Genomic DNA, 12,617 nt, shown 5'->3' with positions numbered 1-12,617 from the left:
TGTGATGTTAGACACTATATCCAAGTCCATTTCATTCAGCCTCTGTTGCTCACAAAGCTTTCCTGAACCTAAAAAGGCTGTTTTCACAACTTTCTGTGTCAAAGAAAAATTTAGAACCTGCTGAGTCAAGAAGTCCTAAAATCGATATCCTACTGATTTTACTGAAAGCCCATTTGTCTTCTTTCCACATTGTCCAGAAACAAGGACTTCTGGTTCTACCCTAAATGCCTCTCCACTTCTGAAGTTACCTTCTTTTCTAATGGACATAGCAGCAGTTGTAGGTTTTATTCTTGTCTCAAAATGATGATATTTAGGAAGGTACCAATGACAGGTGTGTCACTCCTCAGAGGCTGTAGGATGGCACAATTCACTGACAAAACAGTCTGCCAACATTTTTATTAAAGCCACACATGCACTCGCAAAAGCTGGGAACTGAGGTGAGACAACAAGGTGTGCTCCTGCTCTGCCTGTCCTGAGGATTCATCGCTTCCCATGAGGAGCAGCAAGAGGAGGTTTGGGCAGGAAGTTTCTTTTGGTGCTGAACCTCCTCCTGAAATAAACTGTGAAGCTTTCAAAATACTTAAATTAAAATTTCACTGTGCTCTGAGCCTCATTTTCTGGTGTCTAAATTTCAGAAGAATTGTGCACTCTAAATCGTGGTTTGAGATAAAATAAATGCTATGCTTTAAGTTTCCAAAGTGCTAATAACTTCAAAACTATGTTCCTTAAATTAGACTTCCCAAATGATCAATTATATTTTCATCTATTAGTACTTTAGATTTATAATTGAAAACCAGTCCTTTGCTTATTTCTTGGGGAAGTCACAAAAGTTTCTTCATGTTTTGCATGAGAAACACAGATGTAAGATTGCTGAAAAAACATGAACAGTCTAGTAAGTAATTAGTAGTTCTATCTTCAAGGCCAATTAGATAGAAAATGCACTTAAACAATGAAGAAGAAGGTGTCTGAAACAGCCACTTTCCAGTTTGCACCTTCAAAGGGACAGGGATTCTTCAAGAAAGCAAACAAACTCAGAAACCCGACCAGAGTTAGTGTGTGATCATACTGAAAGGCTCCTTCATAATGCAGTTTCTAATTTCAAATGACTGATTTAGCAATAGAGCCAGCATGAAATTCTTTGACAGAACCCTTTTGCTTTTTGAAGCCACAATTCCATCAAAATGGGAATGATTCAAAAACAAAAAGTTGATTTTTCCTTTGACGTTTTGGGTAGGAGGAAAGAGAGCAATGTACTTTATCCCATTTTTACTTTTTCAAAGTCAAACTTTTATATTATTTTTTTTCTCTATCACGTGATAATATACATGACAAAGTACAAGTGACAAAACTGATGGAACAACAAATGTACTTTCACAACAGAATTTCAAATTTATAGAGCATATCATAATTACATTTTAAAACCTGGTGCAGTTCCAGTTTTATTTATTTTACATTATTTTTAAACTTCTCTACGTAGATATGTTTCTATATATAAATGAGACAGGAAAAGGGACTAATTACAAATCTCAATAAGTTCTTTGTTTTGTTGTTTATTTTGTTTTTAATTCCATCAAGTGGCACTGGAAATGTTAAATTATTTGGAGATTTCACCCACGTGACTCTGTTTCAATTTTTTGTTAACAAGAATAGGTGGCAAACATTATTGTGGCCAGCCCAAGTAAAAGGCCATGGGCAGAAACATCTTCCACTTTCCCAGGCTGTTCTAAGCCCCTTCCAACCTGGCCTTGGACGCTTCCAGGGATGGGGCAATCCCTCATTAGCTGCCAGCCCAAAAATTCAAACCTTTTGTTCAGTCAGATTATTCTTCCCAAGACTCTTTACATATATTCATTGTATAAAGCATATTTTTGGTGTGTGTAAAATGTCAGAATATGGAAAACACACCACCTTTCATACAGGGGATTCCACACTTTCATTTTATTTGTGTTCACCACTATTCTCACAGCAGCTGCTGCTCTCTGCAGGACATGGGGATTGTCAGGATTGCAATAGAAGCAGCTTCACTGCTGTTAATGCTGCTGTGTTGGGCTGTTCACTGGTGTCAGTGCTAATCTTATTTCACAGAAAATAAGCAAAATCTTATCTAATGCTAAAGACTCGATCATATTTATCACCTAAAAGACACAGCCCTAACATTTATCCCAAAAATGTGTGAACATATTGTCACAAAGCTACAGCTACAGGGATAATTTTATTGTTTAGCAAGGTTTATCTATATATGGGGTTTTTTTGCTCTTTCTTTATAGAATGCTCAAAATAATACAAAACAATGACAAATCTCATCTGTATAAATATATTTAGACAAGTATGTCTGTCTGTTCATTTTTTCATTGCATCCACCATTATCAAACTTCATCATTTCCTCTTTTTTGTCTGGTAGACCCAAATTAATTTGCAAGAGATTTTGCAAAATAAATATGCAAATATAGTTCACCAAAAAGGAAGGCAGCAGCCTTTAACTACTCCGTTACAACCTTTGACACTCTTTAGAAATGAGTGATACTAACTGCTCTAATATACATAAATGTGTACTTATCTCTTTAATATTCATAATATTTCATCTCATTCATCTGTCTCATCTCTATTCTGCATAGATCACCCATTTTAATGATAATACACCATGAATCATCTGTGGTGGTCCCCTTTCTGCTACTCCCCCAGGACCCTTCACTGACCCCATTTCTGTTTCTGAGAAAACTGATTTACATGTGGAGCAACTGCTGACCCCACTGGAGTTCAGGCTTTTAACACAACCCAAGTGCTGGTTTATCTTTATATCTGGGGCAGTCATTTCAAGCAGTGGCTTCACAAACAGCTGGCTCATCTCTGCAGGGCAGACAGCTGCAAATGGAAAGCATTAGTGCTGAGGGTGAAAGAGAAGCTATTCACATGCAGATAAAGCCCTCGAAATTTCAGCTCCTTGACTAAGACTCTCACCTAGCCTTGACCTTTCCTCCCGGAGGATCAATCCCATTTGGGTAACAAAGGGACCGACAGAAACCCTTAATGCCAAGTTTAACAGTTCCAATGTTCTTGATTTATTTAAATTAGTGAACATTTCTTCAAAGACCCAACTTTGCCCTATGAATTTCAGTAAGTTACAGCCAGCAGCCAGAATAAGAACCAAGTCCTTTGATTGAGAGGGGTTTTTTTTGCATTAAATCTCAGAGTCCAGAAGAACATTTCATGTCACTGTAGAGGATGTAGTGTCTAACAGAAGCAAATCAAAGAGTTCAAGGTTTTAATTGCCAAGAATAAACATTTTATTAAAGAAAAAGAAGATAAATGCATAAAAAGATGAAGATAGCCCACGGGATTTATATTCACTTTTATCATAGCAGAAGTGGTACTGCACTTTTTAGCTGGCCAAGCCCACATTAGCAGCAGACTGGTTTAGGCACCATACTCCATTCTAGGTGCCTTTCCATCTTTCTGCCTCTCAGACAACACTTCAGTTCCTGGATGAATCAATTTGCCAGGCTATAAATATGTGAGTGGTCTACTAGGTAGGATGGCTCCCAGCTGAAAACACAAAGCCAAAGGAGTAAAGAGAGAAGGAAATGAGTACAAAAGGGGGACTGAACAATAAGGTACATTTTAGACTGCCAGGCGTGGGGGAAGATATATTTTTTTGTTGTTCATAAATGAAAAGGAAATACTATTTTTATTTGCTTTGCAGTGATAGCACAAAAATTACTCTTTTCTAATTTCTCCAGTATCCTCTCCTTCTGCTTTGCATGCACTTAATTACATTAACATCTTCTACTGAAAGCAGGCTGTCATCCAAAAATTAAAAATGGCCATTGAATATCATAATTTGCACTACTTAAAAAGAGATTATGTGGAAATAACTGTCTCAAATATGTTGCATGTGAAAGTCTGAATAAAAGGTCTAGAATTGGATGTGTGGATGTGCATGAACTTATATAAACTCACACACCCCAGCATATGTGTATCCATTATCTAACTAATGCCTCTAATGTTTTTCTTCAGATGGTTTGCACAAAAGATTCTCAGAGTGGACTTGATGCCTCCCAAGGGACTTGAACGGCTTCACTTCTTTATAATTTAATTTTATTTCCCTTGGTACTGGTAAAGAAATAACATTGCCTTAGGTGAAATAGTGAGATTGTTGCTTTGGGCTCAAAGCACGTGTAGGTGCTTAAAACATGGTTCAGTGGTGGACCTGCTAGGTGATGGTTTGGGCTGGATGATCTTAGAGCTCTTTTCCAACCTTAATTATTCCATGATTCTCTGGACACAGATTTGAGTAGGGGCAGTTTTGGAGATATCCATTCCTGCAGCACCACCCCCTTTATGCTGTGCCCTCTGAAACCACAGCTGTTCCTTTGATGTGGCAGCTTCCCAGAAACCTGTAAGAGCTGCAGGAAGGACCTCACAAACCAGGGAACCCAGGGGAGCAAAGCAGCATCACTGCTCCCATCCCACCAGGGAAGAGAGACATGCAGACAAGTGCTGGAGTAAATGGGAATACAGCCCCCAACAATTCCTTCTTCCCCTTCTCTCCTCACTTTAACTGCAGTGGCTGCAGGGCTGCTTGTTCTCAAGGTTCTCATTTCTCTTCTGCTTTTTAAAGCACAATTCTGGTTAATACAAAATGTCTCAGCACAGTCTCCAAGCTGGTGCTGGCCTTTGTAGCCCATCTGCTGTGGTGTCTTTTTTCCCCTACTGATATTGGCTGGCCCAACTTCAAAGGTCAATGAGCAAATAGAGGAGCTTTCCTTACCTCAGGCAGGAGAGTTCTAAAATCCAGAGTTCTGGGGTTCAATGTCTGCTGTCTGGCAGTTCAGCCACAAGCACATCAGAACACCTGAACCACTTCCTCTGCAGAGATGGCTTTAAATAATGATATATTCCTGTCTCGAAAGTCTCAAGGCTAAAGCCTATTCCTCTTATATTCATGTCAAGGATCCAATTGATTTAAAGGGATTGGCTTTCAGCCATCAAACTAGAAATATATGCCTTTACTGGCAGGAAAAAATATAGGGTAAGATAGGAAGGGGAAGGATCCAGGATTTCAGTCATTCAGTAATATGTGCTGGATCCACCTTTGTTATTTGAATGTCAGAGAAATGTTATTTGTTCCTTAAAGTGCAAACCCCCTCAAGGTGAAGTCCAAGCATGTCTATAATTGTAATTTCTCTTGACTGTAGGAAGCTTCTTCCTATTTCATTTTTTTCAATAACAAAGAAGATGATTGTAGTATTAGACTTACAAGGCACAAATTTATTTGTTGTGTTCCAAAACGTTGTCTAGGTGTTTTAAACAGAGAATAAAACAGAGGTGGAATTAAATAGAGATGGAATAAAAAATAGATTCAAGTGATACTTTTGAATACATATACAAAAATTTTTGTGTGTTTAAATGTATAGAAGAATTTTAACCCTGAGCTCAGTGAGACTGCTTGATTCAATAAATCCATGTGGGAATGATTTTGCAGAATCAGATTCTCAGTCTCAACTCTGTGAGGCAAGGACTTGTCCTCACAATCCTTGTCTGTGTAGAGGCTAACAGTATTTGAGTGTTATATAAATAATAATTCACCACAAAGATTAACTGACTCCCCTTAAGGATCCCACTTGCTATTCAACAGGCAACTGACATTTAGTAGTGACGAATTTAAAACACCTGAGATAAAATCAATTTGTTACATGTAAAATTTTAAATTCTATTGCCCCTCAGAAAGGTCCACTGAATTCTTGTAACATGGCCAACTATGTGGATTTCCATAAAGACTGTTTTGGTCAGTAATGTAATTTATAAATTACCTCTGATTTCAGTATACTTTGTTTGTGTATGTATGCATTGCATATTTGGTAACAATGCTGATGTGGGAAAGGATGGAAACAGTTAAAATGATGGAGCAGGTTAAAAAGCTTTCACGCCTAAAGATTAAGAATATAGGAAGACCAATTTCCTAACTGTGCTGAAAAGCTCCTTCCTTTTTTTATAATTCTTCTGAGTTATACTCCAAGATTGAAGGTCTGAAGGAGTTGATCAGTCTGAGTTCAGAAGCAGTTCGAAAGTTTTGCTTTATGTTCATCTTTGTTTAGTCACAAGTCAGTTGATAAATCACAAATTTAGAGACAACCCTAAAATCTGATGTGGAAGCAGATATGACAGAAAAAATGCTTTGCGATTCTCTCTCAGGGTATCATTTTGTCTCTGGGTCAGTGTTTGAGCTGCTCTCCAACCTTACAGTGACAGTTCTGCTTTGTACAGAGAAAAAGGTTTCTTCATTTAAAGTGTCCTAAATTTAGTCCAAGTTAAGATTAAATATTGTTGAAACAGGGAAAAAAAAGTGCTGAGTAACACATTGTTAAAATATTTTGGTGACATAGAACATAGATAAACTTCTTAAACAGAAAATAATGTCCATAACTTGAGGATTTCACCCTAAGGAGCATTGGGCTACAGTCCCACAGGGATGATTTGATAGAGGAGTTTGTCTTTCTCATTGTCAAGAACTAACCTATTTAATAAAATTTCTTTTCCTGTTATAATTCACATTATTTATTCTTAATTCAATTATTTCTTGCAAATATTTACTTCCTGTCCAGCTTGACTGAATGTGGACATCATCCATTCACTCCCTTGAGTCTTCTAGGTCCAACATGCAGACACCTGAACCATAAAACGTCCCCTCAAATTAACTCAGGAACACAATACAGGTGCTGAGACCCAAAGATAGACCCAAACTGATCATGTGTGATTACAGGCAATGCTCTGACACAAACTTTCAAGTGTTGTACCAAGAAAGACAAGCTGGAAATAGGAGGATAATTAGGCTCTTTCTTTAGCATGAGCACATTTCTGCAGTGCTGGAGTAATTGCAGCCTTGCTGTGATATGCAGAAACTTTCTCCGAAGGCAGAAAAAGGCTTTGGAAATTGTAGCCATTCAAGAGATCACTGGGTCTCTATTTCTGTTGAATTTTTAGGAATATAAGCAAATATAAGTTTTAGGCAAGCTTGCAAAAATTAATATCATCTCTGAGATTTGCAAATATTGCTCAGACTTAACTTATTTCCTCATCAGGGTTTTTTTACAAGCAGCTGTAGAGTGTTAAGACTTATGGTTTGCATAACAATTATGGCATGCTAGGAGTTTTCTCCCAGAAAATTACACAGGTCCAAAAACAGAGTCTCTTAAATTCATGAGATTCAGCTAGACTCAAGTATTTATACACTTCTGTGGATTTGGACATTACTGGTTGACTTCATCTCATACAACTTTAGGGAGCTAAACATGAGAAATAAAAGTTGCTCATTCAGAGTGTGCTCAGATGACAAGATGAGAATTCCTACAAGAGCAAATGTCTCTCCTCATTGGTTACTGAGAGATTTAAGAATTCTTTGCCCAGAGAGGCTGTGGACATTCCATCCCTGGAAATGTTCCAGGCCAGGTTGGGTGGGGCTCTGAGCACCCTGGATAGTGGAAGGTGTCCCTGCCCATGGCAGGGGGTTGAAACCAGATAATCTTTAAAATCCCTTCCAACCCAAATCCTTCTAGGATTTTATGATTCTAGATTTCTATTTTTAATTAAAAAATTTCCCACAAATAAAAGCCTACAGGGACCACACTTTTAATGTCCTAAAACTCCACTAGTCAATAATGAAGAAAGTATTTCAGTGTCCTAAATGAAAGAAAAAAAGGGTAAAAACGTAACACATTTAAACTCTGGTGTTTGCAGATATCACAGGTAAAACTGAAGAATCCAGTTGTGTCTTAAAATTATATCTCTAGAGTTAATAAACTGAGTCTGATTCTTAAAACACTTGCTTTGATATCAATGGAGTAATAGTGATCTGAATTTTTTCAGATCCAAATTAGAACTCCGTATATTTACTAAATTATGCAAAAATATTCATTTGGAAAAAAAAAAACTAGTAGACAAAACAATAGTCTTGAAACAAGGCCCTGAAAATAAGCAAATGTGGCCTGTGTGTACATATTAGTATAATTTTATGCTCCATTTCCAACATGGATATTACAATAATATTTCACACAAATTATAGGTCAATTTTCACAGAGATGCTGCCCTAAAGGTGCATGAAATTGCATTAGGAGGGGAAATTCACATCATACTTGGCAATCACAATTAAACAGAAAAGTAATGTTTTAGTAACCTCACAGCTTTGAAAGTGATGGTGGGTTTCATGATGTAAAACTAATGTTCCACCAGAATGCACCAGCTGTAATTAAAATGGTTTGCATTGTTCCTCACTTTCTGAAACCTTCTATGAATGCTAACACAGGCACCTGCCTTACCAGGGCTTATGCAGTTTTGTTATATTTTAATTTTCCATGCCAAAACAATTCTTCCTATGCTATTCCCCATGACCTTGTAGCTTTTTCTCATCAGTATAAAAACTTGAAGATAATTGCGCTTCATTCCTTTCTTGAGGTTTGGCTGTTATAGCTGGGGAGGAAAAAAAATAAAGAGAAAACCATGAAGAACAGGTCAGGCCAAATTCCCAGATTGCTGGCCCATGGAATGGACAGTCCTTCCAATGCCCAAATTCACCTGGCCAGAATCCCTGTGCTCCATATTTCTCATCCTCTGACTCCAGGACTCCAGATGGGCTTAATTAGTGAGAAACATTAGTCCCAAGGACTGAGATAGAATTAAAAGCTGATGACTTCTGGCTCAATTTCTTTGATTTTTTTAAACCCAGAATACAGATTTCTTGGCAGCTGATCTATAGACTCTTTATATTCCTTTTGTCAAGAAAATTTTCCTCCACACTTTGTTATTGTTTGGTAGATGCCATAAAGAGCAGCTAGCACCTGATTCTTTCCCTGGTAGATTTATCCTTTGTCTGCTTACTATGTTCCAACTGATTTCCAAAGGCCTGTTTAATTAAGATCTATATAATTAGCAGGGCAAACGAACAAAGAAGGGGAAATTTCTGGGTTTTGTGGCTCAATAGCTGATAGAATTTTTATCACTCACTTTTTTATGTGACTCAGTTTATCTAATAAAAATCTAATATTTAAAGAAAAAGAAAATCAAAACCTCCTTGCATTCCTCAGAGGGCAATCTGATTGTAATTCAGCTGTGCCTATAAAAAAAGAGCAATTTGCTCACCTCCATGGTCTCAGTGAAATGAGAGGTATGATTTTGTTCAAAAAGTAATTGCCTGATGTAAATGGACTTCCCAGTGAACGCCACCCACACCCCTAATTCTGTGTTTCAGAAAACTACTGGCATGCAAACCACAGGAAGTCTGACTAAGAGATTCAATGTCCCCAGATAACTTCCACATGAACACAGTTAATCATTATTTAAGTACTCTCAGCCAGAACTTGGATTTTCAGATGGCACCATTCTCCCCTTCTATCCCAGGGGTGCTACCATTACACATTTAAAGAGCAGATAATTAATGAAATGTTTATATCAGTTTCAAGAGTGTGATTTATGCTCACCTTTACAGTCTTATCTCAACTGAAATCAATTTTTAATACACTGTGTGGGCCAGCTCTGAATTGCCATTCCAGGACTCACTGCTGTGAGATGTTGTGGACAGAAGGGGCTCTCCTTGGAATGTGACAATCTTTCCATTGGCCTCAGACTGCTGCTTTTGCTTCCTATGAAGAAATTAAGTGTAAACATTTTCTTCAGGTCTCTTTAAGAGGCAAGTGATGTTAATCTTTTTTCTCCAGACATGGAAAATTATAGTTTTCTATTAAATGTTGTGTAGATGACTGGTAAAAGAACACAAATGAAGGAATTCATGCATCGGTATTTGAAATCTCATTATCTTCCCTTCTCTATAAAAGAGGTGCACCTTCACACCTACAAAATGTGCAACAGTCAGATACAGCACTACAAAAAAAAAAAAAGTTATTTGCATTTTGTTTCACTGGGTTTGGAGAAATTCTTGGATAACTGAAATAAATGTCTTTTTCTTTCTCATTAATTTTATCAAAGGAGTCCCACTATGTTTCACAATTGTCTTTATGCTCAGTGCTTGCCAAAACAATACCCGATTCCTCTGCTCTATAATTAAAAAAAAAAAAACCACAAATTGATTTTTTGTTTGTTTTCTTTCTTATTTAATGAACAACCTATAGACTATGAGAGCTATTTCACATAAGAAAAATTCCTATGCTTTTAACTAAGACAAGTATAAAGCAAACCCTTCATTGCATGCCACTCAATATGGCTCACTTTGATTTTTCCTTTATAAGAGAACAGAATACAGCTTGGCAGGTCATCTATCCCTTCATCTGCACCGTGGCTGAATCACATTTGCCTTTTTTTTTTTTTTTTTTTTTTTTTGACAGATGTTTACAGATGTTTTGCTTGTAACAGCTCAATTAGTGACTTACTGGCAGATTCCACAGCCTGGGAGCTTCTGTCAGACCTGCTTCTTCACAGCTAATGAAGATGGTAGGAAAGCTTCTGGGCAGTATTGCTGTCCTAGTAGCTGAATGTCCTGAAGCACAGAAGTGGAGAACCTGCTCATGGCTGGATCCACAGGACAGCCTGGAATCACTTTTCTTTGTATGGATCTGCATTTTCTCTCACAGCAGAAGTCGCTGTTGCTCCCCTGTGGGCTCTAAAATGGGAATTTGGACCTCATAACAAGGGCTGAGTTGTTCATGCTGATGGATAAATAAGAGAACTCTTAGCAAGCTGACTTGTGACACATTTAAAGAAGTGGAGCCTGTTGCCTGTTTACTCTGACCGTGGTCTCTATATCAATAGCGTATTATTGTCTTTTCTTATTTGCCCAGAGAAGTTGTGGCTGCCCCATCCCTGGAGAGGTTCAAGGCCAGGTTGGATGGGGCTTGGAGCAACATGAATTAGTGGAGAAGAAATGAGATAATCTTAAAGTTCTCTTCCAACCCAGGCCATTCTGTGATTCTGTGATTCACTTCTCAGTAAGGCTTTTTTTAAAATGCATATCTTTGTGAGTATTCCTGAACTTTTTTTCTTAGATTGAAACCTTCTTTTTATTTTTATTTTAATTTTCGTCACCTTTTTATTTATACATCTATATATATTCTAATATTTATGTGGCTGATGTTCTCAGATTTTCAAAGACACTAATACAGATCTCTAACAAAGCATGCCACCATGTCTGGAAAAAGAATCATAGGCTTGAATCATCTAAAATCAAGGGCTGGTTTAAGTAAACTGGGGGAAACACAGACTTGAAAACGAGGCTTCCTAGAAGCATGGAATGGTTTGGGTTGGAAGGGACCTTAGAGATCACCTAACTCCAGCTGTATATTGAAATTACCTGATGATTCCTACCTATTAGTGGTTGCTAGAAGTTTAGAACCATAGAATCGTAGAATAACTTCTGGCACTGCACAGGACAACCCCAAGAATCCCACCATGTGTGCGAGAACCTTGTCTAAATGCTTCTTGAACTCTCTCGTGTTGGTGCTGTGACCACTGCCCTGGGGTGCCTGTTCCAGTGCCCAACCACCTCTGGGTAAACAACCTTTCCTGATATCTATTCTAAACCTGCCCTGATCCAGTTTTATGCTAGTTAAGGGGGTGTGTCTCAGCTTGCAATCATGTGCTGAAATGAAGCCACAGTCTCACCTGAAGCGCTCTTTGTAGGGTAGCTGAAGTTTAACTGGGCGGTGTTCAGTCACAAGCAGTTCTTCCTGTATGCCAATTTCCTGCTCTGCACCAAACTTGTGGCTCACATTGGCGCTGATTTCACAATCTGAACTGCGTTGCACTAGCCACTATAGGAACGCTGTGCTTGACAAATGATGAACTTCAGCTTCACAACAATGCTATTTTGGGCCTGACCAGAGCAGTAGGTATTGAAAATCTGTCTGCTGTGATTTGTTTCAGGAGATATCCTGCCCGGTATTCCAAAACCTGCACTGTGACTTTTATTGCAGAATTTCTGCAGGCATTTATATCCTTTCAGACAGGCAGCTTGCTCCTCATGTAATGTAAGGACATTACATGAGTGTTCCACTCTGTACTCACCATGAGTATGTAGATGTGCCAGTGCTGCCAGCAGGTGTAACCCCCTAACGCACTCTGCAAGGGCTGAGCTTTATTATTCTTTACAATGGATGAAATGATACATTAATTCACTTAGAGAAAAAAATAGATGCTTCATAGACAAGACTTCAACTGGGCAGTTGAGCCCCAGCTCAACTGCATTATGATGCAGCCCCAGCTGTATTATGATGCCTGTGGCAAAAGTCCTTTTGCCCATCAGCACAGAGGAAGAAATGCAGTCATCTCTCAGCATCCAGTCCTTCAGGCATGGATTATTCTGCTTATTGTTCAAGTCTGGACTAATGTATGAAACAAGTATTCAGTGATTTATGTGCTTTATTTGGGGTATTCCCTTATTCCTTATGTATGGGCAATATCATCTGAAAGTTCTTATGAAGTTAGGAAGTCAATAAAAACAGAAGCTGGCAATATTATGACACTGCAAAGCAGAATTCCATTTTTGTGCTGAACTGAAGGAAAATCTCAACCAACACTTAACTGTTTGTTAATTAGTGGTTTATTTTGACAGTTATAAACTGGTTTTGTGCAGCAGAAATGTTCCATAAAATGTTCCATTAAATGTTCCATAAAAA

The 12,617-nt window shown here is 38.1% G+C and overlaps 1 long non-coding RNA gene across 3 annotated transcripts; it reads right to left on the bottom strand.

The window, feature by feature from the left end:
• Positions 1-6,572: 6,572 nt before the first annotated feature.
• Positions 6,573-12,263, bottom strand: LOC128806593 (uncharacterized). 3 transcript variants are annotated; one of them, XR_008436880.1, is made up of 6 exons: positions 12,007-12,263; positions 11,605-11,764; positions 10,377-10,483; positions 9,471-9,632; positions 8,313-8,463; positions 6,806-6,966 (listed from the first exon to the last, which is right to left on the bottom strand). It is a non-coding gene; the product is annotated as an uncharacterized LOC128806593 (long non-coding RNA). The 3 variants fall into 3 exon arrangements; XR_008436879.1 differs by lacking the exons at positions 6,806-6,966; positions 12,007-12,263 and adding an exon at positions 6,573-6,666 and having other exon boundaries at positions 11,605-11,981; XR_008436878.1 differs by lacking the exon at positions 12,007-12,263 and having other exon boundaries at positions 6,808-6,966; positions 11,605-11,981.
• Positions 12,264-12,617: the final 354 nt, after the last annotated feature.

Source organism: Vidua macroura, chromosome 4 (genome assembly GCF_024509145.1).
Source record: "Vidua macroura isolate BioBank_ID:100142 chromosome 4, ASM2450914v1, whole genome shotgun sequence".
Taxonomy (NCBI): domain Eukaryota; kingdom Metazoa; phylum Chordata; class Aves; order Passeriformes; family Viduidae; genus Vidua; species Vidua macroura.
This window is presented reverse-complemented; position numbering and strand designations above follow the sequence as displayed.